Source organism: Arachis ipaensis, chromosome B3, assembly GCF_059453495.1.
Source record: "Arachis ipaensis isolate K30076 ecotype BB chromosome B3, ASM5945349v1, whole genome shotgun sequence".
NCBI classification, from domain to species: Eukaryota; Viridiplantae; Streptophyta; class Magnoliopsida; order Fabales; family Fabaceae; genus Arachis; species Arachis ipaensis.
Genome location: NC_142438.1, coordinates 82,283,069 through 82,309,619, shown reverse-complemented (window position 1 = coordinate 82,309,619; position 26,551 = coordinate 82,283,069). Strand labels below are relative to the sequence as shown.

General features: G+C 37.2%; 1 pseudogene; it reads left to right on the top strand.

Moving 5' to 3' along the window:
• Positions 1-227: 227 nt before the first annotated feature.
• LOC148571342 (uncharacterized) lies at positions 228-25,751 on the top strand (annotated as a pseudogene).
• Positions 25,752-26,551: the final 800 nt, after the last annotated feature.

Here is a 26,551-nt window from a genome sequence, read left to right as displayed (position 1 = left end):
AAGTTTTATACTTTAAATTCTATTGACTTTGTAGGATATGGATGCATCAAAGAAGAACTATAAAAGTCAAATATTGAAGGAAACAGTTTGGGAAATAATTTAGAGTCAAATAAAAAGGAGAAACATAAGAAGAGAAAGAGAAGGCATGAAATTGATGGGAAGCTACAAGGAATTGGGAAGAAGAGGGCTTCACCAGTAGAAAAAAGAAGAGAAAGAGATTGCAAGAAATGAGTGCTTCAATGGCAAGAAAAAGACACAAACCTATTGAGGATAATGATCTTGAGAGTGCTGTCTCAAGTACAGATTTAAGAGTGCCTAAAAAGAGTCATGTCAGATTTGTTGAAGAGGAAAATTATGCCGATGAAGTGCTGCTTTTTATGGAGAAACTACTAAATGATGAGGATTTATCTCAAACTCCTAGTATTTCTAATAGTATAAATTCTAAGCAAGATGAAGAATTATGTGATATTATTATTGCTTTAAATATGATACTATTATATTTTTCATATTTCTTTTCACTGAATAATTGCATTTTTTTGTTAGGTCATCCAGAGGCAAAGAGGGTTAGAATACCTACATTGTTGAAAAAAAATTTAGAACATGCCTCATGGAAAGACAATTGATGTGCAATTTAATAACCGCAACCAAGCTATAAGAAAAGAAAGCAGAAAACTTGCTAGTTTTCTTGGTATTTGATGAGCAGATATTTTATACTCTTTTTGGCATCATTTTCATATAGTTTTTAGCATATTTTATTTGAGTTTTATTATATTTTCATAGATTTTAGTGTAGAATTCACATTTTTGGATTCTACTATGAGTTTATGTATTTTTATGCAATTTCAGGTACTTTCTGGCTGAAATTGAGGAGCTGGAGAAAAAGTCTGATTTAGAGGCAGAGAAAGCACTGCAGATGCTGTCAGGATCTAACCTCCTTGCACTCGAAAGAGCTTTTATGGAGCTACAGAATTCCAAATGGAGTGTTCTCAACGGCTATAAAAACTAACATCCCGGGCTTCCAGCAATGTATAATCATTCATACTTTGCTTCAAAATTAAAGGCCCAAAAATGGCGTTCAATGCCAGCCATCTACCCTATTTTGGCATCCAGCTCCCACAAGGGGGCTCTTAGCCAGCGATCAACGCTCCTAGGGAGTCTTAGCACATGGGAGACACTAAAGCTCAGCCCAAACACTCACCAAGTGGGGCCCAGAAGTGGATTTTCGTACTAAAAGACTATTTTACCCGTTTTATGTAATCCTTAGTCATTAGTTTAGTATTAAAAGGAGAAGTCACCCTTGTTTATGAACTCTCCTGGAATTTTTGAACCATTCATTGTAATTTGTATTAGTATGAGTCTCTAGACCTCCTAGGTTAAGGGGAGGAGCTCTGGTGAGTTTTATGAATTAATCAAAGTATTACTGTTCTATCTCAATTCGTGGTTGATTCTCTATTCTAAGATGTATCTTCATTCTTCAACCTTATGAATGAGTTGAACCGGCACAAGGTTATCTCTATTCTACATGGGTTCAGCGATCATCTTTCATTGGATATCAATGAATCCCTAGTTTGATTATACATCTCTTAGATGACTAATCCATGACTTCGTTGGGGACTTCTTGAGATACCAGTCCAGCCGAGGTATGGGAAGATTAGGGCCTTTGTTGTAAAGGCTAGAACCAAAGGTGCAACATTCTCTGATCCGGAAGATTCGACCTTGTCTGTGGCGTTTTGAGTAGGATCATCAAGGAAAATAGACTGTAGGAGCTTCACCCTCAATCAGAGTAGATGCGCACTAACCCTGGTGTTCAGCCTGGAGGAAGATCGGCGACCTCTCAAGAAAGGCATTGATCACATACAGCCTGCCATAAAAGAAATCATTCATAGTTGGCATAGACAATGAGACCGAATTAATCCAGAAGAACAAAGCATCTCTGAAGTAACGTTATTTTTATTTTACTTTTATGCGCTTTAAACAAATAAACAACTTTTCTATCTGCCTGACTAAGATCTACAAGATAACCATAGCTTGATTCAAGCCAACAATCCTCGTGGGATCGACCCAGTGCACTTGCTGGTTCAGTTGTGCGAAGTGTAATTCCGCGCACCAAGCTTTTGGCGCCGTTGTCGGGGATTGTTCAAGTTTGAACAAACTAACAAATTATTTTGTTGCTTAGATTAGGTATTGTCTTTAATCTTTTTTGAATCTTTTAATTTCTTTTTTTCGAAAATCTCAAACCTTTTTCAAAAATCTTTTCTTTTCTTTATTAATCTTTATCTTTTGTTTGAGTCTTTTTGTTCTTGTTCTTGTTAGAGTTCGAATTCCTTGAGTCTTTTTTTCCAAAAAAATTCAAAAATAGTGTCTTTTGTTTGAGTCTTGTGTCAATTCTTAAATTTGGTGTCTTTGAGTCTGTTTCTTTAAAATTTTCGAAATTGGTGTCTTTTTTTTCCTAAATTTTTAAGTTTGGTGTCTTTTGCATGTTCTTTGTTTTCTTGGAATTCTTTGAGTTTTGTTCTTGGTTTTCTTATTGATCTTCAAATTGTTGTTCTTCTTCTTCTTGTTTTGATCTTTAAAATTTTAAGTTTGGTGCTTTTAGGTGTTTTTCTTTATAATATTCGGAAACTTAGTGTTTTGGATATAAAAATTTTAAATTCGGTGTCTTTTGGTTGTTTTTTTACTCTCTTCATTAATTCAAAAAAAAAAAAAAATCTTTTCTATCTTTTTTATCTTAATTTTCGAAAATATCAAAAAAGATTTCAAATTTTAATTTCAAAATGATTATCTTATCTTATCTTAGTTTTAAGTTTCAAATTCAAATATTTTCAAAAATCAAAATTTTTTTTCAAATTACTATCTTATCTATAAAATTCAAAAATCTTATCTTATCTTATTTCAAATTCAAAATTTAAAATTTAAAATTTCAAAATTCAAATTTCAAAATCAAATCTTTTTCAAAAATCAAATTTCAAATCTTATCTTTTTCAAATCTTTTTTAAATCTTTTCAAATTCTTATCTTATCTTTTCTGATTTCAAATTTTAAATTCAAATCTTTTCTAATCTTCTATCTTATCTTGCTTTCAAATCTTTCTAACTAATTCTTCTCTCTTCTAATTTTCGAAAATATCTTCCTTATTTCTCTCTCTACTTTTTAAAAAATCGTCAATTAATTTTCAATTCTTTTTAGTTAATTAGCCTTCAATTTCGAATTAAATTAATAAATAAAATAAAAACAAAAATATTTTAATTATAATTTACATCTGTATCCCTAATTCTTCTACTTCTCCTACCTTTCTTTATCATGAACCCAATTGGGAATGAAGAGTTCAGAAGAAGTATTAGCATACCCCACTACTGACTTCTATGGAAGAAATATTAGCATACCCCCCCATCAGAGCAAGTAACTTTGAGCTAAACCCTCAACTCATTACTCTGGTGCAGCAAAACTAACAGTATTCTGGACTTCTACAGGAAGAACCTACTGAGTTTCTGGCAGACTTCTTACAGATTACTGACACAGTGCACAGTGAGGGGGTAGACCAAGATGTCTACAGACTATTGGTCTTTCCTTTTTCTTTAAAGGACCAAACAAAGAGGTGGTTGGACAACCAGCCCAAATCTAGCTTGAAAATATGGAAACAGCTAGTGGAGAAGTTTCTAACTCAATACTTCCCTCCAAGGAAGTTAACCCAGTTAAGACTGGATATTCAAGGCTTCAAGCAAGAGGACAGTGAATCTCTTCATGATGCTTAGGGGAGGTACAGGAGAATGGTCCAGAAATGCCCCCTGAAATGTTTTCAAAATGGGTGCAATTAGACATCTTCTATTATGGCCTTTCAGACATGGCTAAAATGTTTATGGACCACTTTGCTAGTGGTTCCATATATATGAGAAAGACCATTGAAGAGGCTCACGAGCTTATTGAGACAGTTGCTACTAACCAGCATCTGTACTCAGCTGTTGAAACTTCTTTGAAAGGAGAGGTTAAAGCAATATCTACTGAAGCTAACCCTCCAAAATATAATGGCCCATTGACTCAGCAACTACATGCCCTTGCCCAGCAACTGCTGGAATTGCAAGAAGCCCTGCGAGAAACTCAGGCTTGCAACTGGAACATAGAAGACCAACTGAGTCAAACAAGGTGATACGTGAAATCTGTATCGCTACAAATTTCCTTCGGCAAGTATACCGAATTGTTGTCAAGTAAAAACTCACAGTAAAGTGAGGTCAAATCCCACATAGTTTAATCAGAGGAATGTTCTAGTTAAAGTAAACAGAGTTTGACAAAGAATTGCAGAATTTAAATGGCGGAAGATGTAGATAGCAAGGAGTGTAAATGACAAAAAAGTAAATGGCAGAATGTAAATGGCAGAAAGTAAATCACAGAAAGTAAATTACAAAAAAGTAAATGGGAATGGGGATGGTGAACATAATTATAAACAGTAGAATATAGAGAATGGGGAGATAAGAGTAGAGAAGTTCATTGGGTTCAGAAGATGTTATATTCTCCGAATCAAGTTCATTCTCATCTCTTCCTCAATCCATGCAACTCATTGATCTCTTGGCAATCTTAGGTGATTGAATCCCAATTCCTTGGTAATTCAATCTCTCTAAGATTGAACAATTGTCCAATTCCTTGATCTAATTCCTCATGGGAAGAGATGAATTACGATCACTGATTATACCTTATGTTTTTCTAGATCAAAGTATCGAGAGGATTATATGTCACTATATCCATCCAACCCCCAATCTAGTTCAACATGAGAAAGCGTTTCTAGCATGATTTCCTCATTCCTCTTCAAAAGCTCATTGGAAATTCAAGTATGAACAATTTCTCTTCTGAGACAATTACTCAATTGGATGAAGATCGAAAGCTTTCAAGCAAATCAATGAGAATGAAAAGAAGAATAAGAATAAGAACTATGATTGATCCATTGAATTACAACAGAGCTCCCTCCCCCAATGATTTGGGGTTTAGTTGATCATGGCTCTGGGAATGGAAAATGGAAATGTAAGTTGTATTGAAAGTAAAACTGAATACAGAGAAAAGCAAATATGGGTGTTTATAATCCTGGATCCCCCAGGGCCCAATCTCTCCCAAAAAGTCCCTTTCTAGTTCAAAACTACTTCTATATATACTAATTCTTTGATCCTCAGTTGAGTTTGCAAGTCTCTGGATGTGGGCCCTTGGCCTTAGCTGAAGTAGTTAGCAAACTTAGTGGGCTTTACTCAGCTTGCTAGAGGAGTTTAAGTTGCTAACATTCACGTTAGTCGGGCCATTAGTGGCACTAACGTGGGCTTCCTTGGCCTTTGATCAAGTTAGTGGTGTTAACTTCACCACTAACTTCCCATACTGCTCCTTCCTCCAAATTAGTGGCTCACATTAGTGGCTCACGTTAGTGGTATTAACGTGGCCACTAACGTGGGTTTCCTTGGTCTTTGATCAAGTTAGTGGTGTTAACTTCACCACTAACTTCCCATGCTGCTCCTTCCTCCACGTTAATGCCCACGTTAGTGGAATTAATGTGGCTCTTCTTTTGCTTCGATCAAGTTAGTGGTGTTAACTTCACCACTAACTTCCCATTATGCCTCCCTCTTCCACGTTAATTCCCACGTTAGTGGCATTGACGTGGCTCTTCCTTTGCTTCGATCAAGTTAGTGGTGTTAACTTCACCACTAACTTTCCATTATGCCTCTTTCTTCCACGTTAATGCCCACGTTAGTGGCATTAACGTGGCTCTTCCTTTCCTTCGCTCATGTTAATGGTGTTAACTTCACCATTAACTTCCTAAGCTAACCCCTTCTTCCACATTAGTGCCCACGTTAGTAGTACTAATGTGGCCACTAACGTGGGTCTTCTCTGCTTCTTCTTTCCTAAAATCAATCAAACAAATTGCATCAAAGTCCTGCTCTAATCATGAGATGATGCATCATTCATTCTATCATTCAATCCTTGCACTATTTTCATGAAAATATTTAGAATTCATAATGTCTGATTAAATCCAAGTATGAATGCATATTCCACCAAATACTTGCTTCTTGCGTAAGAAAATGCATGAAACTAACCTAAAACATACTTAAATGGCTTGTAAAACTAGCCAAGATGCCCTGGCATCACAAGGCAGTAATTATGTAAGCAGATAACAGAAGAATGCCAAGCTATTCAATTGAGGAGTGGAAAATCATTAAACACCCAACCTTAGTAGAACAGAAAATCGTTAACAGAGGGATACCATACTGCTGTCCAAAACATCTCTGAGGGTGCTGAACGCCCAAGGAGGAATGTCATTAGCGTTCAACGCTTGGAAGGGGTATCCACCCCCGGCATCAAACGCCCAAATGGGGGCAACAACCTTGGCATTCAATGCCAAGAGGAGATACCTGCATCTGGCGTTGAACGCCCAAAAGGGGGTAGTGTCCCTAGCATTGAACGCTAGGAAGGGGGCAGCAACAAGGGTGTTGAACGCCCAAACAAGGGTGGTCAGTCACCTATTGATAACACCCCTCATAAGCAGGCTAGCAACCCCCCTTCCAATACATCAGGCACTCAGCCTATATTAACCAAGATTGATGAGTATAAGGCCAAGATGCCATTCCCCTAGAAACTCCGTCAAGTGGAAAAAGATAAACAGTTTGCACGCATTGTGGATTATCTCAGAACACTAGAGATCAAGATTCCTTTTGCAGAGGCTCTTGAACAGATACCTTCTTATGCTAAGTTCATGAAGGACATCTTAAGTCATAAGAAGGATTGGAGAGAGGCAGAAATAGTCCTCCTTACTGAAGAATGCAGTGCAGTCATTCAAAATAGCTTACCAGAGAAACTTAAGGATCCTGGGAGCTTTATGACACCATGCACTCTAGGGAATTCTTGCACAAGGACAACCTTATATGATCTTGGAGCAAGCATCAACCTAATACCTGCTTCATTAATAAAGAAGCTCTGCTTGACTCATGAAGTCAAACCAACTCGCCTATGACTTCAACTTGCTGATGGTTCTGTTAAGTTCCCATCAGGCGTAGTTGAGGATATGATTGTCAGGGTTGGATCCTTTGCTTTTTCCCCCTGAATTTGTTGTATTAGATATGGATGGGCACAAGAGTGCATCCCTAATCCTAGGAAGACCCTTCCTAGCTACAGGTAGAACCCTCATTGATGTCCAAAGAGGGGAAGTAACCCTGAGAGTCAATGAGGATGTATATGTGCTAAATGCCGTCAAAGCCATGCAGCATCTACACACCCCAGAGGAGTGCATGAGCATTGATATCATTGACTCCCTGGTGGAAGAAATGAACATGTTACAGGACTCGAGGAAGTGCTGGAGGACATCTTCTATGATGCTCAGCTTGAGTTGTAGGTGGCAGATGAAATACAGGAGACTTTAAGTGCTCCTAAAGATGATGATAAGCCTCCAAAGCTCGAGCTCAAGCCATTACCATCCACCCTGAAATATGCATTTCTGGGAGATAGAGACACTTATCCTATGATCATAAGCTCTGCCTTAGAGCCATAGGAAGAAGAAGCACTAATTCAAGTGCTCAAGACACACAAGACTACTGCCCTGCCATGGGTGGACTACAAGTGACCTTAAGGGCATTAGCCCGACCCGATGCATGCACAAAATGCTGCTGGAGGATGATGCCAAACTAGTGGTACAACCACAAAGGCGACTAAATTCAGCTATAAAGGAAGTCGTGCTGAAGGAAGTCACTAAATTATGGGAGGCTGGGATTATTTATCCCATCTCTGACAGCCCTTGGGTGAGTCCTGTTCAAGTTGTTCCCAAAAAAGGGAGGCATGACAATGGTTCATACTGAAAAGAATGAGCTGATTTCTACAAGGACAGTTATAGGGTGGCGCATATGCATTGACTATAGAAGGCTCAATGACGCCACCAGAAAGGATCATTTTCCATTACCATTCATTGATCAAATGCTAGAGAGACTAGCAGGACATGCCTTTTATTGTTTCCTGGATGGCTATTCTAGATACAATCAAATCGCAGTAGATCCACAATAGGATCAAGAAAAGACAGCATTTACATGCCCATATGGCGTGTTTGCTTATAGTCGGATGCCATTTGGCCTACACAATGCACCTACCACCTTTCAGAGATGTATGCTCTCTATCTTCTCTGATATGGTAGAGAAGTTCCTTGAAGTATTCATGGATGACTTCTCTGTCTTTGGAGATTCATTTGAATCCTGCCTTGACCATCTGGCCCTAGTTTTTAAACGATGCCAAGAGAAAAACCTAGTTTTAAACTGGAAAAAATGTCACTTCATGGTGACTGAAGGAATTGTCCTTGGTCACCAGATTTCAAACAAAGGGATAGAAGTGGATCAAGCTAAGGTGGAGGTGATTGAACGATTTCCACAACCTACCAATGATAAGGCAATCAGAAGTTTCTTAGGACATGCAGGATTTTACAGGCGGTTTATAAGGATTTTTTGAAAATTGCAAAACCCCTATGTAATCTCTTGGCCACTGATGTTCCATTTGTCTTTGACCAAGAATGTCTGCATGCCTTTGAGACCCTGAAAGCCAAGCTTGTTACTGCACCTGTCATATCTGTGCCCAATTGGGATTTACCATTCAAACTGATGTGTGACGCCAGTAACCATGCCATTGGCGCAGTTTTGGGGCAGAGGCATAACAAGCTTCTGCATGTCATTTATTATGCCAGTCGTATTCTGAATGATGCATAAAAGAACTATACCACCACATAAAAGGAATTACTTGCAGTGGTTTATGCCATTGAGAAGTTTAGATCCTCTTTAGTAGGATCTAAAGTAATTATATATACTGACCATGCTACTCTAAAATATCTCCTCACTAAGCAGAACTCTAAGCCCAGACTTATAAGATGGGTGTTACTCCTGCAAGAGTTTGATATAGAGATTAGAGACAGAAAAGGGACAGAAAATTAAGTGGCTGACCACTTGTCTTGGATAGAACCAGTAGCTGGGACTTCTCCTCCCTCCACTAACATATCCAAAACCTTTTCTAGATGAGCAACTCTTTGCCATTTGGATGGCACCTTGGTTTGCAGACATTGCAAATTACAAGGCTATAAGATTCATTCCTAAAGAGTACAATAGGCAGCAAGATCGGAAACTCATGCATAATGCAAAGTACTACTTGTGGGATGAACCATATCTCTTTAAGAGATGCTCGGATGGGATCATCTAACGCTGTGTGTCTGAAGAAGAAGCACAGAAAATCTTATGGCACTGCCATGGCTCAGACTATGGAGGATACTTTGGAGGTGAGTGAACAACCACAAAGGTTCTCCAAAGTGGCTTCTACTGGCCCACACTATTTAAAGACTCTAGAGAGTTTGTCCGTAACTGTGACAGTTGCTAAAGGGCTGGCAATCTCCCTCATGGTCACAACATGCCTCAGCAAGGAATCCTAGAGATTGAGTTGTTTGACATATGGGGTATAAATTTCATGGGACCTTTCCCACCTTCAAACTCAAACACCTACATCCTGGTAGCCGTAGATTATGTGTCTAAATGGGTTGAAGCAATAGCATCACTCACTAATGACACTAAAGTAGTAGTGAAGTTCCTCCAGTAGAACATCTTCGGCAGATTTAGTGTTCCTCTGACATTGATTAGTGATGGAGGTACTCATTTCTGCAATAGACATCTTGACTTTGTTCTGAGCCGTTACGGAGTTCGCCATAAAGTGGCAACACCATATCATCCTCAACCAAATGGACAAGCTGAAGTCTCAAATAGAGAACTAAAGCAAATCCTAGAGAAGACAGTAAGTACCTCTAGAAACGACTGGGCTAGAAAGCTTAATAATGCTCTATGGGCATACAAAATAACTTTCAAAACCCCTATCGGAACTTTGCCATATCGATTAGTCTATGGAAGATCCTGTCATCTGCCAGTGGAATTGGAACAAAAGGCCTATTGGGCAACCAGATTCTTTAACCTTGATGCTAAAGCAGCTGGAGAAAAATGGCTACTCCAACTGAATGAGTTGGACGAGTTCCGCTTAATTGCATTTGAAAATGCAAAGATCTATAAAGAAAAAGCAAAAAGGTGGCATGACAGGAAGATAGCTTCCAGAGTCTTTGAACCAGGCCAAAAGGTTTTGCTCTTCAACTCAAGACTCAAATTATTTCCTGGGAAACTAAAATCCTGTTGGAAGGGACCATATGTGATTACTAGGGTATCACCTTATGGGCACATAGAACTTCAAGGTAAAGATCCAGACAATAGGTTCATTATCAATGGACAGAGAATCAAGCATTACCTTGAAGGAGATATTGAGCCAGAAGGCTCTACACTGCTACTAAGTTAAGTACAGTGAAGTCCAGCTAAAGACATTAAAGAAGCGCTTATTGGGAGGCAACCTAATGATCAAAGGGCATATTATTTTCTATTTATTTAATTATTCTTGTTCGAATTAATTTTCTTCATAATTATTTTTTATTAATTTTTTTTTATGTTAGTGATCATAAACAGTGTTTAAATAGACACAAAATGATGCGAAACAGAAAACAGAACACCTTGGAGGAAGCACCTCTCTGGCGTTGAACACCAGAAAAAGGCTAGAGAATGGGCATTTAACGCCCTTAAAGGAAAGCACATCTGGCGTTGAACGCCAGCCAGGGAGCACTGGCTGGGCGTTCAACGCCCAAGAGAGGAGGCAGGACCAGCGTTGAACGCCGGCCAGGGGGCACTGGCTAGGCGTTCAACGCCCAAGATGGAAGGCAGCCTGGCATTAAACACTAGAATGGATGCCATTCTGGGCGTTCAACGCCCAACAAGGAGGAACAGCCAGTGTTAAACGCCAGAATCAAGCCATTCTGGGCGTTTAACGCCAGAGAGAAGGCAAGGAAGGTAACTTTTCAAAAAACTTATCTTTTCTTCATCTTATCTTCTTTTTTCATTAAACCTAACTTTTTAAATTTTAATTTTGAAATTCCATGACTTTCAATTCAAATCTTTTTCAAATCATCATCTTTCAAATTCAATCTATTTACATATCTTTTCAAATTTTAAAATAGTCTCTCAAATCTTTTTCAAATTTCATATTCTTTACAACTTCTTTTTCAAATCTTTAAAATCTTTTTCATCTGGTCTATCTTTTTATCTTTTTCATATCTTGTTGATTTTAAAACCTATATTTTTCTATCTTTTATTAAAATATGAATCATATCTTCCTTATCTTTTATTTAATTAAAATTCGAAAATCCCTCCCTCCCATCCCTATATATACCCATGTTCCCCTGATGCACCACTATTTCATGGTACATTTTGTACCTCATTGAGTATATTTTGTCTACTATTCTCACACTTATCCATAGAAATCGCATGTTTTACATTTTCCTTCCTGATTTTGTGCTATGATTGAAAACATGCCTCTTTGGCCTTAATTTTGCTATGTTTAATCCTCTCTTATTACCATTTGATGCCTTGATATGTGTGTTAAGTGTTTTTAGGGTTTATCCCCTCTCTCTCATTCACCTCCTCTCTATTCGAATATTTTTCTCCTATTCTCCTCTCTCCTTCACTTTCTTCATCTTTCTTTCTTCCTCTTGCTTAAGGACGAGCAAACCTTTTATGTTTGGTGTGGAAGGAGCCTTGTTCTCTCCTTGAGATTCGAACCCCATGGCTCCAAGAAGTGGCAAAACCACTCCAAGAAATAAGAAAGAAGATGACCCAACAGTTGTTTTCGAACTTGTCAGATTCTACACCAAGCAACATGAAGAACATTATCACGAAATAATGAGTAAGAGGCCAGTAATCCTTGAGGCAAGATTCAAATTTGGAGAAGATGAATACTCGAAGATCCAAGAGCAAATTCAAAAAAGAGGATGGGAGATTATAGCCAACCCTGAGATCAATGTTGGAACAAACATGATCCATGAATTTTATGCAAATCTATGGATGACAAATAAGCAAAAGAAAGATGGACAAGCATTCCATGCTTTTTGCACCATGGTCAGGGGAAAGATCTTCTATTTTCATCTTGATTAGGGTGAGAGATTCATAATCTGTGATGATTCACTGCATCATGATGAGGAATGAAGTAGAAGTTCACCAAATAATCCCTTGTGAGATGTACAACTTTGCAAACAGGATGTCTACTCAAGCCAGGCTGGCCTATCCAAATCTTATCTTTTGCCTGTGCCAAGGGGCTAAAGTCATGATTCATGTAGACACATTTATTCCAGTGGAAAGTCCAATCACCAAGTAGATGATGGAGAGCTCCAAGATACCAGAAGATCATCCCAAAAGGAAGGCACCTGAGCCTTCCTAAGAGATCCCTCCAATTGAATATTGGAATCAGTTGAAAGCATATGTGTTGCAAATACAAACCACCTTGGATTAACTAAGAGACGAGTAGAAAGATCAGACTAGTATGATCTGCAAATTAGTCAAGGAACAAGAGAAGAAAGGGCGTGAGATAGAAGAGTTGAAGCGCCAGAAGCTCTCCCCTGAAGAGCCCTGATGATCAGACTTTTGACGGTTTAGAATTTCACAAATAAAAGCTCGTTGCAATATAGTTTCTAAACCAACACTAATCCTTTCATACAAAAATTTTGTTTGTCACAAGTACGAACCCCTAAAATTATAAACCGAAGTATTGAACCTTGGGTTGTTCTCCCTAGGAATTGCAATAAAGTGTCCTTGTTATTGGTTATGAGTTATGTTTTGGGGTTTTTGAGATAATAGGCATGAAATTTAAATGGCAATAAAAATAAACTAACAACTAACAAAGCTCTTGGCTAGATATGAGAACTAGAAGTCCTATCCTAGTTATCCTCCTCAATTGTGACCATAAATTGTCCATTGCTACCACTTACTTAACCTCTAACCATGGAGGAATGTCAAGTGGATGAATCAACTTGATTCCACAAGTCCTAGCCAAATCCCAAGGGAAAGACTAGCTTTAGTGGTATCCAAGTCAATTAGCAACTTCTAATTGTCAGTCAACAAAGGAATTAGATAACTCAAGCGTCACTAATTACTCCACCTAGGCAAAGAGGAATAAAATAACTCAAGCGTCACTAATTACTAAAATCCAACCAAGCATTTTATCAAACACTTGGAAGGCACAAAAAGAAAGTAAAGTAAATTGGCAACAACAATGAAATCTAACAACAATTATTGCAAGGAATTAATAAAAGCAATCAAAAGAAGCACAATTATTATGAATTACCTCTAATTGAATTGAAAGAAAAGAGAAGGAACAAAAGTAGATCTACAACAAAGCATGGAAAAAAAATAGAAGAGATTACAACAAAAGAATAGAGGAAGATGAATGTAACAACAAGAATTGAGAAACAAAAGTAGAAGAAGGCATGAATTGAAACCTAGATCTAAGAACTAAACCTAATCCTAATTCTAATCCTAGAGAGAAGTGAGAGATTCTCTCTCTAAAACTAACTCTAAACTAATCCTAATGAGTGTAAATAATGCTAAGTGTTGATTCCCTTCAATCCTTGGTCCTTTAAATGCATCTTGGCACCAAAATTGGTTGTGAACTGGGCCCCATAGCTCACAGAAATCGCTGATCACGTTTTCAATTAAAAAATCATGTGCGGTCATCGGCGCGTACGCGCACAGCGTGCGTGCGCGTCCCTGAAGATTTCGCAATCCACGCGTGCGCATGTGCGTGGATGATGTTTCTCAAATCTTTGGCTTTTTCCATGTGTTCTTCATTTTGCATGCTATTCTCTTCACTCCTTTGATTCATTCCTAGCCTTTTCAACCTGAAATCACTTAACAAACAAATCAAAGCATCTAGTGGAATCATATGTGAATTGAATTTAGCTAATTAACGTCCTAGAAAGCATGTTTTCACATCTAAGCACAAATAAGGAGACAACCATGAAACCATGCTATTTCATTGAATAAATGTGGGTTAAAGGTCATAAAATCTCCTAAATTAGGCACAAGATAAACCCTACAAATGGGGTTTATCAACCTCCCCACACTTAAACTAAGCATGTCCTCATGCTTAAACCAAGAATGAAGTAAGGGATATGACATTTATTCAATGAAATCTAACTAAGTGCAATCTACCTATATGCAACTATCTACATGAATGCAATTGCTTGGTAAAAAATAAATCAATTCCCAAGAGACATATATGCACAAGGGCTAAAGGACTAGCAAGTCTAATCCACAATTGAATTGAGCTATTAAATATTTTTACAAACTTGCATGAAAGGAGATGATCATAGGTGAAAACATGTAATTGAGCATCAAACCCTCAACGGATGTGTTTGCACTCTATTCGCTCAAGTATTTAGGGTTGATTCACTTAATTCTCCCCTAATCATGCTTTCTAAGATTTGTTTTTCATCTAACAACCAACATGTATTTCATGCATGCATACAAGTATCATGAGGTCTTTTCTTAGGTTGTAATGGGGCTAGGGTTAAGGTAGGATGCATATTTGGTCAAGTGGGCTTGAAATTTGAATCTTTGATAAGCTTAGACTTCCCGCCTAACCTATGACAACCTATACAATTCAAAACTAGCCTAACTACCCAGTCTTCACTTTTTAACATACTCAAGCATTTTCTTTTCATTTCATAACACTTATGCATTGACCCTTATTGAGCTTTGCTTTGGGGCATTTTGTCCCCTTTTTATTTCTTTCTTTTTATTTGTTTTTTTTCTTTTTCTATTTATTTTTTTTCATTTTCTTTTGATATTTACATATATTTTTTTTCTTTTTTTTTCCTCATCTTTTTTTTTCTTGTTTTTTCCTCATCTTTTTTTTTCTTGTTTTTTTTCAAACTATATACAAGAACATCAATGTATAAGGTCTATACATTTTATCAATACATGAGCATGTACCTAATTTCCAATAATTTCAATAAAAATACAAAGCTACCCTTTTATTCACCCAATATCCCAAGTTTTCCCACACTTGAATGATATACACTCACTAGCCTAAGCCAATCAAAGATCCAAATAAAGACTTTTATTATTTTCCGCTTTAAGGCTTGTAATGTGCTAAAATTAGAGAATAAGTGGGTTAAACGTAGGCTCAAATTGGCTAAAAATGGATGATAAGAGGTAAGGCAATTTGGGTAAATGTGCTAAATGAAATGATGGCCTCAATCATATAAATGCATGAATACACAAAATAATGGACATAGAGAATCAAACAAATCAAAGATTACAATCATAGAAAGAGAATAATGAACACAAGAAGGAAAATAAGTGGTTATAAGATGTAACCACGCAATTAGGCACAAATCTCACTTGCTTGTGTTCTTAGCTCAAAAATCATGTTCCACAATATATATATATATAATTCAAGCAAGTTCAATGAAAAGTTTTCACTCAAATCAATTGAGATGCCCTATAGATAGAAATCTTGAAAAAATTCATTATTTTGACTAAGCTTATTATGTATACATATACAAAAATAAGAAAATGCAACAAAAATCCTAAAAACCTAAAATGAAATGCAAAAGTGTTGGAATTAGAAATTTGTCACCCAAAATCGCCGATTGGTCGGACGACCTCCCCACACTTAAAAGTTTGCACCGTCCTCGGTGCACTCAAAGATGAGCAAGGGGGTACGGCGACTCTCCAGATTGCCACATTCAGCTGGTAGGTCAACCGGTTGCTGCGTGTTCTTTCTTCTACTTCCATTTTTGCTTGTGGTGCATCATTCATGAAAATCAAAAATATAACACCATAAGATGAGAAAACAAAAGCAAGGAAGCATACATTGTTGGAGTGAGGTACTAATCACTAGAATTGAGTGAGTGAATTAGTGTGACATTTATGACAAAAAGAGGTATAAATTCTAAATTGCGCAGTTTAGAACACACATTAGCATAAAAAGCGATGTCACAAAAGAAGCATACACTTCACTTATCCTAATGTGCTTGAGATGCTTTAAGTAAACTTGTAAGGTAAAACAAGCATTAAAGAAGCATGAGAGCATTCAAGCTAAAAGCATATGGATGCATATGATCATGGAATACAATGCGTTAAAGCTAAGTAAATGCACAACATCCATCAAGAGATTTCCTAATCGAGGAAAAGGATTGAAATTACATGTTGGCCAAATTATGCAATTCAAGAAGAGTTACAAGCTCGAAGGTAATTCTCATAACTTGGTATTCTTAAAAGGTAAGCATGAAGAACTTAAAACTAAGTAGCAAAATATAACCTCAACAATAGAATTCAACAATGAATATTCAAAAACAATTATGCTAAGATAGCATTCAATCAGTAATAAGCAGCAATATATGGTAAACAAAATCCATAATCCAACACTTATAATGGAAAGAGAGAAAATGAAATGAAAACTAAACTAAAATTAAATAATTAACAAACCAACCAACTAATTAACTAACTAAAATAAATGGTTATCAATGGTGTTTGGAAGTGTTGGATGAGGGGTAGAAGGAGGGACGAAGAAAGGAGAAGGAAAGAAATGGAAAAAGGAGAAGAAAAAGAGATGTGTTGAATGAAGGACATCCGCGCTTACGCGCGCATAGCGCGTGCGCGCAGATGGTGGTGCAATGGACGCGACGCGTACGCGCACATGGCGCGTCCGCGTCGATGGCTTATTTTGAGAGTGGCACATACGTGTCGTGTACGCATACGCGCGAGTTGTTTTGTGCCTCAGGCATAGTGCTAGCGCAGCGTAGGCAAAACTCTCGGGTTTTTGGCTTGGGGGGTAGAATTTCTCAATCCACGTGTACGCGTGCATGGCACGTGCGCGCGGGTAGGAAAAAATGCTTGATGCACGCATACGCGCGTGGATGGTGCTCTGTTTTTGTTTTTTCAAAAATTTTTCTATGTTTTTGCACCAATCTAAGCATTCCAAACCTCTAAACAGCTACCAAAACACCATAAAACCTTATTTGACATACTAAACTACCAATTATACTCAACAAATCAACCAAAAACATGAATTTAAACTAATTACCAATATGTACAAAAAAAGGAAATGAAAAGAAGTTACCATGGTGGGGTGTCTCCCACCTAGCACTTTTGTTTATTGTCCTTAAGTTGGACTTATGGGGAGCTCCTCTCAAGGTGGCTTGTGCTTGAATTCATCTTGGAACTCCCACCAATGCTTGGTTCTCCATTGTACCCCAAGATTTCTTATTTGTTGCACCAAGTATTGATGGAGTTCTTCACAAGCTTGGGGCTCCCAAAGTTAATCCTTGTCTTGTGATCCGGGATCCTACACCTTATTTTCACACCCGTCTTGAAGTTGATCATTATTATTAGCCCATCCGGGTGGTGAGTAAGGTGAATTCTCTATGAAGTGCCCAACAATCCTTCTAGACCCATCTAATTGAGCACTATTCCAACCTTTGTATCCAACTCTTGAAGTATCAACCATAATGAGCCTTGATTTGCAACGCCACCCACGAAATATCTTTCTTTTACGCTTCATCCCACAAAGTATCCTAAGTTGACCATCCGTTTCAAGCAAACCATATTCAAGTGGGATAATAAAGTTAATAGAAATGAATTTCACCCACTCAAATGAAGGAGTAGATGGCAACCTAGGCAAAGGAAATTCCAGGGGTCTAGATAAAGCGTAACCAATTCCCATCCTCCTTTTTCTAAGGACTTCCACCTCTTCACAAGATCTCTTTATTTCAATCCTTTGTTCAACAATTTTATCTAAGCCTTTTCCCTTACTCAAATCATAAATGGGAGGGTGAGAGAATCTTACCTCCACAATGCTTTCAAATCCAACGGGAGAAGGTTCTTCATGCTCAAAGGATTCTTCACCACTAAGCTTTAATGCTTGGTCTTCATCACCAAGGGAACTCAATTCTTGCTCTATCCCATCCAATTCTTCATATGGAATATGCTTTAGAGGATGTGCACATTTCTCCTTAGCATCAAATTCATTCTTCTTGGAGGGGGTTTCTTCAACTCTATGTTCCCAAGGTAGTTCCGCATCTCCTAAGTCTTCAACCACCTCTTCCTCTTCTTCAACAATTGTAGCTTCCTCCAATTGTTCCAATATAAAGCAACCTCCCTCATTTTCCATCAATCTCTCCTTCATGTTATGCTCTTCATTTGTTTCTCCACATGTAGCCATGGGAGTTCCTTGAGTGTTCAAGCATTGGGATGCTAACCGGTTTTCCACCTCGTCCAAGGCAGCCGTAAATTATTGCACATCCCTTTTCATCTCCTCTTGTTCTTGAACAAGAACATCAAGGATGTCATCCATTGGAGGTTGGGGTGGATGGAAGGGTTCATGATCTTGAGGGAAGGATTCATAGTAAGAAGGTGGTTCCTCTTGGTAGAGTTGTGGTGGTTCAATAATTTCCACTCTTTCCACTTGTTGCAAAACACGCTCCATGGTTGCTTGAAATTGATCCAATGTTTCATTGAGACGATCCCTTGAGTCTTGTTCCTCTTGGATATCATGAGTAGGATCATACAGCTCTTGGATCGATGGACATAAGTATTCTTCCATGGGAGGTTATGGTGGAAAGTAGAGTTCATCTTGTGGTTGAAAATTGTCATACATTGGAGGTGGTTCATCTTGGTAATAACATGGATGGGGTGGTTCTTGAAAGTGTTGATGTTGGAAGGGTGGTGGTTCAATATTTGGCTCATATGGCTCAAAAGGTAGTTGGTATGGCGTGTAAGGAGTAGGGTCATATGAAGGTGGTTGGTGAAAAGAGGCTTGTGAGTATGGTTGACGGCTATGTTGAGGATATGGCTCATAGGCATATGGTGGTGGTTCTTGAAAGTCACAAGGAGGTTCACCATAGCCATTGGATTGGTATGCATCATAGAATGGCTCTTGTTCATAGTGCATTGGTGGAGGTTGTTGCGATGAAGATTGATCATATGCATATGGCTCATCCCACCTTTGATTATCCCATCCTTGATACACATCCTCATTGAAGCTCTCATTGCCTACAACATAGTTAGAACCAAACTCATAGCCAAAGTGAGAATTCATAATGAAAAGAGAAATTAAGAACAAAAGCTAATAAGAAATAATGAAACAAAATCCTAAAACTAGAAAAAGCTAACAAGAAATCCAAAAATCAAGCTATTTACAATATTCACATATATACAATAACCAATAACACAACACTATTGCAATTCCCCGGCAACGGTGCCATTTTGATGATCGAACTTTTGATGGTTTAGAATTTTACAAATGAAAGCTCGTTGCAATATTGTTTCTAAACCAACACTAATCCTTTAATACAAAAATTTTGTTTGTCACAAGTACAAACCCCTAAAATTATAAACCGAAGTATTGAACCTCGGGTCGTTCTTCCTAGGAATTGCAATAAAGTGTCCTTGTTATTGGTTATGAGTTATGTTTTGGGGTTTTTGAGATAATAGGCATAAAATTTAAATGGCAATGAAAATAAACTAACAACTAACAAAGCTCTTGGCTAGATATGAGAACTAGAAGTCCTATCCTAGTTATCCTCCTCAATTGTGACCACAAATTGTCCATTGCTACAACTTAGTTAACCTCTAACCATGGAGGAAAGTCAAGTGGATGAATCAACTTGATTCCACAAGTCCTAGCCAACTCACAAGGGAAAGACTAGCTTTAGTTGTATCCAAATCAATTAGCAACTTCTAATTGTCAGTCAACAAAGGAATTAGATAACTCAAGCATCACTAATTACTCCACCTAGGCCAAGAGGAATAAAATCTATAATAAAATCTAACCAAGCATTTTATCAAACACTTGGAAGGCACAAAAGCAAAGTAAAGTACATTGGCAACAACAATGAAATCTAACAACAATTATTGAAAAGAATTAACAAAAGTAATCAAAAGAAGCACAATTATTATGAATTACCTCTAATTGAATTGAAAGAGAATAGAAGGAACAAAAATAGATCTACAACAAAGCATGGAAACAAAATAGAAGAGATTACAACAAAAGAATAGAGGAAGATGAATGTAACAACAAGAATTGAGAATCAAAAGTAGAAGAAGGCATGAATTGAAACCTAGATCTAAGAACTAAACCTAATCCTAATTCTAATCCTAGAGAGAAGTGAGAGCTTCTCTCTCTAAAACTAACTCTAAACTAATCCTAATGAGTGTAAATGATGCTAGGTGTTGATTCCCTTCAATCCGTGGTCCTTTAGATGCATCTTAGCGCCAAAATTAGTTGTGAATTGGGCCCCACAGCTCTCAGAAATCGCTGATCATGTTTTCTATTAAAAATCATGTGCGGCCATCAACGCATACGCGCACAGCGCGCATGCGCGTCCTTGAAGATTTTGCAATCCACGTGTGCGCGTACCGTGCGCGTGCGCGTGGATGATGTTTCTCAAATCTTTGGCTTTTTCCATGTGTTCTTCATTTTGCATGCTTTTCTCTTCACTCCTTTGATCCATTCCTAGCCTTTTCAACCTGAAATCACTTAACAAACAAATCAAGGCATCTAGTGGAATCAAAGGTGAATTGAATTTAGCTAATTAAGGACCTATAAAGCATGTTTTCACATCTAAGCACAAATAAGGAGACAACCATGAAACCATGCTATTTCATTGAATAAATGTGGGTAAAAGGTCATAAAATCTCCTAAATTAGGCACAAGATAAACCCTACAAATGGGGTTTATCAAGCGCAGCACCTCCCATGCTTAAGGTGGTTGAGTTCCACCTTTGTGACTATCCTAATTCCTGTTTTCCATATTTAAGTTTATAAGATCACTAGTAGTATTTAAGTTTTTATTTTTCTGTCTTTTAATTTAAGAATTGCATATGCATTAATAATAATTAAGTTTTATTTTCCAATTAGGTATAAAATACTCCTCTTATCATCATTAAACATTAATAAAATAGTGAATTTTTTTAGAAGAATTAGAGATGCATAAATTTTTGAGTTTCATAATAAGAATAATCAATCATTTTGATGTGGTGGCATTGCTTTTGTTGTCTGAATGTATGAATGAATAGTGCATATTTGAAATTTGATTTAAGAATGTTGGCTCTTGAAAGAGTGATGATAAAAGTGAAATATTATTGATAATCTACAAAATTCAAAAATTAATTCTTGAAGAAAGAAAAATCAGCAAAAAAAAGGCAAGATGCAATAAAACGAAAAACAATTGCATGCAAAAAAAAAAGAGAGAAGAAAAAAAAAGCAGAAAAAGCCAATAGCTCTTTAAACTAAAAGGCAAGAGCAAAAAGCCAATAACCTTTTAAACCAAAAGGCAAGGGTAAAAGGATCCAAGGCTTTGAGCATCAATGGTTAGGAGGGCCTAAAGGAAACAAAATCTTGGCCTAAGCACTTCAAATGTAAAGTGTCCCTAACTATATGCTTGTGGTGTGAAGGTGTCAAGTAAAAAGCTTGAGACTGAGCAGTTAAAGTCGTGATCCAAAGCAAAAAGAGTGTGCTTAAGAACTCTGGACACCTCATTCTGGGGATTCTAGCAAAGTTGAATCACAATCCGAAAGAGTTCACCCAGTTAAATGTCTGTGGGATTTATGTATCTGGTGGTAATACTCGAAAACAAATTGCTTAGGGCCACGGCCAAGACTCTAAAAAGCTGTGTTCAATAATAAAAAAGAACTAAACTAGGAGATTCAATAATATCATCTAGATTCTATATTCCTAAAGTGACCAACACTTCTGAGTTTCAATGGATAGTGACATGCAAAAACTATTCAGAAGCAAAAAGCTACTAAGTCCCACTCATCTAATTGAAACTGAGCTTCATTGAAAAACTCTGAGATTTATTATATCTTACTCTTATTTTTATCCTACATTGTTTTTAGTTGCTTGGGGATAAGCAACAGTTTAAGTTTGGTATTGTGATGAGCGGATATTTTATACGCTTTTTGGCATCATTTTCATATAGTTTTTAGCATGTTTTATTTGAGTTTTATTATATTTTCATAGGTTATAGTGCAAAATTCACATTTTTGGATTCTACTATAATTTTGTATGTTTTTATGCAATTTCAAGTATTTTCTGGCTGAAAATGAGGAGCTGGAGCAAAAAGTTTGATTCAGAGGCAGAGAAAGCACTGCAGATGCTATTAGGATCTGACCTCCTTGCACTCGAAAGATCATTTCTGGAGCTACAAAAGTCCAAATGGAGCGTTCTCAATGGCTACAGAAAGCAAACATCCAATGCTTTCCAGCAATGTATAATAGTTCATACTTTTCTTCAGAAATAAAGGCCCAAAACTGGCGTTCAATGCCAGCCATCTACCTTATTCTAGCGTCCAGCACCTACAAGGGGGCTCCTAGCCAGTATTCAATGCCCCTAGGGAGTCTTAGCACATAGGAGACACTAAAGCTCAGCCCAAATACTCACCAAGTTGGCCCCATAAGCGGATTTTTGCACTAAAAGACTGTTTTACCCTTTTTATGTAATCCATAGTCATTAGTTTAGTATTAAAGGAGAAGATTGATAAACCCCAATTTTGTGGTTTATCTTGTGCTTAATTTAGGGAATTTTATCACCTTTTCTCACATTTATTCAATGAAATAGCATGGTTTTGTAATTCTCCCTTAATTTGTGCTTAAGTGTAAAAACATGCTTTTTAGGCCTTTAATTTCCTTGTTTTAATTCACCTTTGATTCCACTAGATGCCTTGATGTGTTTGTTAGTGAATTCATGTTGAAAAGGCTAGGAACGGATCAAAGGAGTGAAGAGAAAAGCATGCAAAGTGGAGAATTCATGGAAAAATAAGGATTTGGAGTGCATACATCGACACGCACGCGTGAAGATGAGGTCGTATGGCAACGCGTACGCGTGACATGACGTGTACGCGTGGGAAGGAAAATGCCAAGCGACGTGTACGCGTGACCCATGCGTACGCGTCACAGCTCGCACGTGACCTCATAAAAGTGAAAATGCTGGGGGGCAATTTCTGAGCTGCCCAGGCCCAAATCCAACTCATTCCTAAGGCTATTTCATGCAGAATTCATTCTTGGGCAAAAGGGGGAGCAATTAGTTGTATCTTAGGACCATGTAGGTTAGTTTCTAGAGAGAGAAGCTCCCTCTTCTCTCTAGAATTAGCTTAGGATTAGGTCAAATTCTCTTAGATCTAGGTTTAATTTCCTATTTTCATCTTGTCTTCCTTACAATTCCTTGTTGTATTGTCTTAATTCTTCTCCTTTCTCTTGTTAATTTCCCTTTGTATGCCTCTTTTATGTTGGTGCAATATTGTTGGATCTTTATTTTCCTTTAATGCAATTTATGTTTCTTGTTCCTTTGTTGTTGATTTGAGTAGTTGTTGTTAATTTCTTGTATTGGGTAGTTGTAGATTTAATATTCTTATTGTCAATTTACCATTCTTGTTGTCATTTTATCTTTTTTTTCCTTTTATTCCTTCCAAGTGTTTGACAAAATGCTTGGAAGGATGTTAGAGTAGATTTTTGAGTATTCTTGGCTTGGAAAGAGGAATTAGGTAATCTTGAGTCATCATATTCAACCTATGTTGGTGATATAGAGTTGTTAGTTAATATTATTTCCGTTGACTCTAATCTCTTGCTAATTCAATTAGTGAGTTGATTAGGATTTTTGGATTGAGATTAACTAGTCTTATTTGACTTTCTCTCATGGAAGATAACTTTGCACCTTCTTCCATGTTGGAGATGACGAAATAGGATAAATTCTTGTTAATTATTGTTATTAGTGACTAGGATAGAAAGCCTATATTCTCAATCCTTACTATGAATGTCTCTCTTTTATTAATTACTTTCTTTAATTATTTTCTTTACTTTTCATGTCATTTATTTTCTTGCTCCTTTCATCAAATCAAATCCCCCTTGCATCTTCATAGCCAATAATTGACCACTTCATTGCAATTCCTTGTGAGACGACCCGGTGTTTAAATACTTCGGTTAATTTTCATTGGGATTTGTACTTGTGACAACCAAACTATTTAAATTTGATGTGAGAATTGTTTGTTGGTTTGGAACTTTGCTTACAACGAAGAAATTCCTTTTCTATTAAGAGAAATTTCTAGACCAACAATAAATCTTTGCATCAAATATCACCCTTGTTTAGGATCTCTCCTGGAATTTTCGAACCTTTCATTGTATTTTCTATCATTATGAGCCTCTAAACCTCCTAGGTTAAGGGGAGGAGCTCTGCTGAGTTTTATGAATTAATAAAAGTGTTACTGTTCTATCTCAATTCATGTTTGATTCTCTATTCTAAGATGTATCTTCATTCTTCAACCTTATGAATGAGTTGAACCGGCACAAGGTTATCTCTATTCTACATGGGTTCAACGAGTGTCTTTCATCGGATATCAATGAACCACTAGCTTGATTATACATCCCTTAGATGGTTAATTTACGACTTTGTTGGGGGCTTCTTGAGACACCAGTTCAGCCGAGGTATGGGGAGATTACGGTCTTTGTGGTAAAGGCTAGAACCAAAGGCGCAGAATTCTCTGATCTGGAGGATTTAACCTTGTCTTTGGCGTTTTGAGTAGGATCATCAAGGGGAATGGACTGCAGGAGCTTCACCCTCAATCAGACTAGATGTGCACTAACCCTAGTGTTCAGCCTGGAGGAAGATCGGCGACCTCTCAAGAAAGGCGTTGATCACATACAGCCTGCCATAGAAGAAATTATTCATAGTTGGTATAGACAGTGAGACCGAATTAATCCAGAAGAACAAAGCATCTCTGAAGCCTTAACCATCTTCTTATCATTGCATTCACCTTCAATTGAGTAATGTTATTTTTATTTTACTTTTATGTGCTTTAAACAAACAATCAACCTTTCTATCCGCCTGACTAAGATCTACAAGAAAACCACAGCTTGATTCAAGCCAACAATCCTCATGGGATCGACCCTGACTCACTCAGGTATTACTTGGATAACCTAGTGCACTTGCTGGTTCAGTTGTGCGAAGTGTAATTCTACACACCAATATTCTAGCTAGAACTCCTTCAATAATGCCTTTAAACATAGATGATTGGAGATGTTATGATAAAGAGGAGAAAAATAAGTTGCTGAAAATTGTGAGGTTAAGAATTTATTTTTCTTAATGGATTCTAATTTAATTTTATTTGATTCATTAAGAAATTGATTGAAAGTTTTGTAGAAGAAGTTTTCTATCCCAATACGTGGTGAGGAATATGTAAAAAGATCAATTGGGAAGAAATAGAAAGATTATAAATGTGACTTAAAGGGTATGTATTTGGGACAATACAAAACCAAAGATGTTTTATTGAAGAATATACGGGAATGAATCCCAAGAGATCAATGGATTAGTCTTGTCTCATATTGGTTCTCTGATAAAGCAAAGGTACTTTGAACACCATAACTAACAAGTAAATATAAGACCAATATTATTAATGAATCTGATAAGGGTTGTCTTCATTTGTTTTATTAGCATTTTCTTATTTTTTTAATTCTAATTCTGCCATAACTGCAGCAAATTACTTAGGCCAAAGTAGATTTTACTGAAACTGTATAGAACTTACTATTTTACTAAAACTGTATAGTTATAGAAAATAGGAAAATAGAGAAATAATGGCATGTGTGTGTAGTAGTGTATTTTACGAATCCATAACGTGTTATGATAGAAACGTATCCAAGCAAATAGGATTAATAGGGCAAAGCAAAAAATGCCTCACACGGGAGGATCCAAAAGCATTGCAACATTGATGGATGAACAAGAAATAAAGGTGCTAAAGGAGAAACATGAAGAAGGAATGAAGTTGATGAAAGAAAATCAAAATAAAATGTTGGCTGAATTATCTTTTATAAGACAAGTTTTGTGAAAGTTTGTTTGAACAGGTTTATCTATGACTCAAGATTTCAATGAAAATTCTTTTATGCAGGTAATTGATGACATGTCACCATGTCATGTTTTTCTATGCTTTTTCATACAGGAAATTAATGATTTATGCTTGAATAATGAATGCTTTTGTACTTAAATGGTATATTTCCTTGATCTTTTGATTTTATAAATTTTGTAGGAAATAAGAAGAAAAAGAAGCAAAAAGCACAAAATAAGCTAAAAAGGAGAAAAAAAGAGCTTTGGGGCACATTTTGAAGTTGGAGCACACTTTGGAGGCTTAGGCCACGCTTTTAAAAGCGTGGCCCATGACCAAATTAAAGGAGATTGGCAATCAGCACACAAAGCTCCGCTCTTGCCAAGAGCAGAGCGCTATAAGAGTGCAAAAATGAGCTCGGAAGCAAAATTTTCGCTAAGTTAAAATATGGGCGCTCATAGCATGACCATGCCTCCTTCCAAGGGCTATAACTTGAGCTACAGATGTCCGATTGATGTGCTTCCAGTTGCATTGGAAAGCTGACATTCAGAGCTTTCCAACGATATATGGCAATCCATATTTGGCATGAAATTGTGGCACGAGTGAACACTCTTGGAGAGAGCATTGTCGTGCTCTCTTTATGAAAATTCAAGGAAAATTGCTCCCCAAATGCTATCCCCAAGGCTTGAACACGGATACCTCACCAAGGAAGCAAGGATACTACGCTCTTGGGGAGAGCAGAGCGCTACTTTCCCACACTCCTTGATGCATGCACGCACAACTTGACACGGACAGGAAGAAGTGGTGCGCACAAGACATTCCAAGACAAGGCAA